The sequence below is a fragment of the Phyllostomus discolor genome, chromosome 3 (assembly GCF_004126475.2).
Source record: "Phyllostomus discolor isolate MPI-MPIP mPhyDis1 chromosome 3, mPhyDis1.pri.v3, whole genome shotgun sequence".
Taxonomy (NCBI): Eukaryota; Metazoa; Chordata; class Mammalia; order Chiroptera; family Phyllostomidae; genus Phyllostomus; species Phyllostomus discolor.
This window is the reverse complement of record NC_040905.2, coordinates 32,811,135-32,816,596: the sequence shown is the minus strand read 5'-3', so window position 1 is coordinate 32,816,596 and position 5,462 is coordinate 32,811,135. Positions and strand designations below refer to the sequence as shown.

General features: G+C 39.6%; 1 non-coding gene across 1 annotated transcript; it reads left to right on the top strand.

The window, feature by feature from the left end:
* The first annotated feature begins 4,207 nt into the window (after positions 1-4,207).
* LOC114514162 lies at positions 4,208-4,340 on the top strand. The gene has a single exon (XR_003685923.1). It is a non-coding gene; the product is annotated as a small nucleolar RNA SNORA71 (small nucleolar RNA).
* Positions 4,341-5,462: the final 1,122 nt, after the last annotated feature.

The window sequence follows — 5,462 nt, the reverse complement described above, 5'->3', positions numbered from 1 at the left end:
CATGCCTCCACATGACCTTCTTACAAGGACACTAGTCATTGGGCACGGGGCTCACCTTTTCCACTATGAGCTCATTCTAACTAATTACATCTGCAGAGAACCTATTTCCAAATAAGGTCACATCCAAAAGTTTCAAGGGGACATGGATTTGGATGCACACTGTTCACTCCACACATTGCCTTGGACATGAGAATTATATGTGCAGTACACTTTTAAACCAGACTGTGGCAATCAAGAAAACGAATTCTACTTGTCTTCACAAGTAGAAAATATGAGACAATAACATTTATAAGGATTGGCCATTGAAGTAAGCTTTTAAATATTTACATGGATTTTCTTTTTTTTACTCTTTTATTTTAATTTTTTTACAACTCCATGTCTCTACATTCACAATATTCTGATGTGCAAGTATTGTTGTATATGCAGCCTTTCCTTTTTATTTAAAAAACAAGAAAAAACATTTATTTGTGGTAAACAGAGAGAAAAAGAAAGAAGACATAGGTGTCAGGGGACTAAAGTTTAAAGAACTTTGTTTTTCTAGTCCGTAAGTTTTCATCAAAGATCTGTGTACTCTCCTTAGAATTGTGAAGGCCCAAATAGAATTTCGTTACTTTGAAAAAGCAAGGTGGGCTTTCTAGACACCTCCATTCTCCCACTCTGATGCAAAGCAGGATGAAATCAGATGGAGAAAGGTCATTGGTCCCACCTGCCTACTGCTATCCAGACCTCTCCCTGCCTCTGCTTGCCAGGGCTGAAGGCCCTTCCCAAGGACTTGCATAATTCTTGTGATGTGAATTCCTCCTCCAGAGAAATTATTAGTGTTTACTCACCCTGTACACATAAGAAGCACATCTGGCACGGGTGTTAGGAAAACATCCATGGCCTGGAAATAGGGGCTGAAGCGACGGGGAGGCTTGGTGAGGAGGCATGGGAGGAGTCTTCTAGATCAACTCCTGGCCCAGGATCAACCCTCCTGACCAGGGGACATCCAGATAGTGAGGTCTAAAATTTTGGTAATTTTAGGACCACTCCTTAAGAAAAAAAAATGCAAAGTTGTGTTACTTTTGGACATTTTATTAAAAATGTGAACATGGGCACACACTGAGAGGATACCTCCTGGTGCCTAGAGAAGGGTCCACACTGGAGAGGGGCTCATTTAGTGTTACAGCTCTGGCTTTGAGTGTTCATAGTCCCTCCTGATACAGACATGCCATTGCAGTGGCCTCCTTGGAACTCTGGGGAGCTGTTATGGCCCTCCAACTACCCACAGGAGTAGTCAGCTCATCCCCACTCTGCTGAGCTATTCAGATAGATCCTGGCCCCAAGCTCTTGGAATTGAAAACTCTAGTTGAGATGCCCTGAAGTAGTGCATGAGGCTGTGTCTCTTTAATCTCCTGCCTCTTAGAAAGAAATACAAAAACAAAAGATGACATTGGCAGCCAAAAACATCAAAATAAAAGGAAGAGTTGAAAAGCAGAGGAAATTTTCTGCAGAAGGAAAGTTAAAGCAAAGGAAATTGAGCAAATATTGAACCTAAGCTTGTGGAAAGATAAGGGGAAGGTGGTATCTAAAGCCACAGGACATGAGGACTGGCTGGGAGCATGGAGAGACAGACAATGAGAGCAACTGTCTTCAGCCCAGGACTTGGGGACCAGATCCTAAAGCTCTTTTAAAAGGCACCAAAAGTCACCAAAGGAGAGGTGAAGAATGTAGGGTTCTAGCTCTTCTTACTGGTCACATCCCAGTACAGACAAAGAGGAGAACTATGAAGTCCATGGTTACCCAGGAATACCAAGGCTCCATAAACATTCTGCAGCCATGGGACTTGACCACTTGGCCCACCAATACCCTGAGAGGGGAAGCAAAGGACACAGGACACAATGCATAGTTGTTCCTCCAGACTTTGCCCTTCGAGACAGAGATGGACCAAATATCCTCATTTCCCTCATGGCCTCTATGGGTCCACTGTCCACTCATTTATGTCTTTAGTTCCGATCTATAGCTTAGAGCCCCCTTATAAGAGTGCCTGTTAAAATCTGCTACCTATTGGATAATTTTTTAGAGTCATTTTACATTTTCATGACTCAGTATTCAAGGGAACTAAAACACCAGTTCACCTGATCCATGGCCTGCCTACATTTTCTTCTTCCTTCCCTTTCCCTGCTGCCTCCCTCCTTTCCTTCCTTCCTGCCTCCCCAAGTACCTTCTTCCTTCTTTCTTTCCACTTTTCCTTAATGAACATTTATTGAGTACCCATTTGTACTGGGCTTTGTTCTAATAACTGAATTGTTGTCATATTGGCCACAATTTATGCTCTCATTTATGTTGTGTTCTGTGTGAAGTGAGTTCTATTATACCTTGACCAAATGCCCCAAACTACACTCACTTGTAGGATGGCAGGTAGACAATGCATCCTAATGAGATACCATATTTAAAGGAACCTTTTGGTGTAGACAGCCCCTTCTAATAGATGTTCTACATGCTTCCTGTGCTAGTGCATGTGACTTCAGGAGCATGATATTCTAAAAGCACTGTGAAGACCCTGGGGTACCCTTTCCCAAATGCCATGATCCCTCAATGAGAACCTTAATTTTGTGTATCAGCTTAAATGGTGTCTGTGTCTAATGACGAATCAATGGATAAAGGTATGGCACATATGTATGGAAGAATGATACTCAGCCATAAAAAACAAAATATTGCCATTTGGGACAGAATAGGGGAAGCTTCAAGGTATTATGCTAAATGAAATAAGTCAGATGGAAAAGGATACAACATATGATTTCACTTGCCTGTGGAATATAAAACAAAAAGTAACAAATTAACAACCCCCCCCAAAAAAAAACAAATTCATACATACAAACAGTATGATGGTGAGTACCAGAGGGGAAAGTGGTGAGAGGAAAGCAAAATGGGTAAAATGGGTCAAATATATGGTAATGGATGGAAATTAGACTTTTGGTGCTGAACACACAATAGAGTAGACAGATATTAAGTTATGGTATTGTACACCTGAAATTTATGTAATGCTATTCACCTCAAATAAAAATAAAACTTGCCTGGGCCATGGGACTCTTAGATATTTGGTTAACCATTATTCTGAGCATGTGTAAGGGTGATTCTGGATGAGATTGAACATTATTTATTATTTATTTATTTATTTATTTATTTATTTATTTATTTTTAGAGAGAGAGAAAGGGAAGGAGAAAGAGAGGGAGAGAAACATCAGTGTGTGGTTGCCTCTCATGTGCCCCCAACTGGGACCCTGGCCAGCAACACAGACATGTACCCTGACTGGGAATCAAACTGGTGACCCTTTGGTTCACAGGTGGGCACTCCATCCACTGAGCCACACCAGCCAGGGCAGGTTGAGATTAAAATTTTAATTGGCAGACTGAATCAGCCTACACATTGCCCTGTCCAATGTGGGCAAGCCTCATTCAATCAACAGGAAGCCTGAGCAGAACAAAAAGCAGAATAACGGAGAATTTTCTGTCTCTGCCTGACTGCCCTGATGATGGGACATCAGTCTTGTCTTCAGGCTTAGACTGAGACTGGAACTTGTATCATCAGCTCTCCTGCTTCTCTGGCCTTCAGACATGGGTGGAAAGTGTCTACTGGCCCTCTTTGGCCTCAGTTTGGCAACTGCAGATCTTGGGTTTCTTAGCCTCCATAATCACATGAGCCAACTCCTTATAATAAGTATATTCATATATATATATATATAAATTATATATATATATAACTATATATATAAATTATATATATATATATATATATATATATATATATATATATATATATATATATATAAATAATCTCCTATTGTCTTTCTGGTGAACCCTGGAACAGTCATCACCATTTTTCATCTTGGCACAGTGAACTCTTTTACATTTTATTTTTTTATAGTTTAAGTTATTTTACAAATAATTTTCAAGCATAAGAGTTTTAGTATACCAAACCCAGATTTTAATTCCGTGTTATGTTGGCTTGAAGGTCTATGTGTGTGAAATGGGTAAAGTCCCCTGAATAAAATATATGTTCATAAACCCTCTTACATCAGCCTGGAACAAAAGTTCTCTGTAAAAACTAATTCTAGATTCTAATCATTTCTCTGACAGTTTCTAGCTTTTCATTACTTCAAGTTCTTTTGTGTGTGTGTGCTTGAACCATCAAAGCACAACACAAAGAGTTTTTTGAAAATTCTGCCCCTGCATTCAGAAGTGATTGTGGGCTGCCTGAACCCTGGCCATTGATAGGGCAGGAGGAGAAATTGCTGAAAGCATTTCCCCATGTTTGGAGGGTCCACCCCTGTCTCTTCAAATCCTGGAGCTTTCTCACACATCACAAACAAAAGAAAAAAAAGGAGAGACAGGAAACTTTGACCCTTTATACTTTTCTTGAAGATAAAGGGCAACCTTCTTCTGTGCTCATAATTTCAAATAATATTTATTTTTATTTTTCTAATCATTCATTAAAATAATAAATTTAATGATGTTTTATTTTTAAGTTAATTTCTTCTAATTATTTGTATGCATATGTACATTTTGTGCACTGAAAAACCACATTAAATAAATTTTGGTACACAAGCATTATCATAAAAGTTAAAAGGATACTATCATGTGTCCATTTATTGAAACAGGATACTGCAGGGGGTGTTTATTATAAGTGTTAAAAATGTGTATTGAACTAGAGTTTACATTTTTTTATTGTGGTTCAAGTACAGTTGTCTCCATTTTCCTGCCACCACTTTCCCTTCTCCACCCACCCCGACCCTCAATCCTTCCCCTCTTTGGCTTTGCCATGGGTCCTTTATGCATGTTCTTCAACAACCATTCCTTTCTTTTCCCAGTTGCCTCCCCTCCACTCTGGTTACTGTCAGTTTGTTCTTTATTTCAATGTCCATGGTATATTTTGTTTGCTTGTTTTGTTGATTAGTTTCCACTTACAGGTGAGATCATATGGTATTTGTCTTTCACCACCTGGCTTATTTCACTTAGCATATTGCTCTCCAGTTCCATCTAGGCTGTCACTAAGGGTAGGAGCTCCTTTTTTCTTTCTGCTGCATGGTATTCCATTGTGTAAATGTACCATAGGTTTTTGATCCACTCATTTCCTGATGGGCACTTAAGTTGCTTCCAGCACTTGGCTATTGTATATTGTGCTGCTATAAACATTGGGATGCATAGGGCATAGGTTCTTTTGAATTGATGTTTCAGGATTCTCAAGGTATAGTCCCAGCAGTGGAATTGCTGGCTCAAAAGGCAGTTCCATTTTTAGTTTTCTAAGGAAATTCCATACTGTTTTCCACAGTGGTTGCACCAGTCTGCATTCCCACCAACAGTGCTCTAGGGTTCTGTTTTCTCCACAATCTCACCAACACTTGTTGTTTGTTTATTTGTTTATGATGGCCATTCTGACCAGTGTGCTGGTTCTTTTCCTAATCAATTGTGCAGTGGAGTCT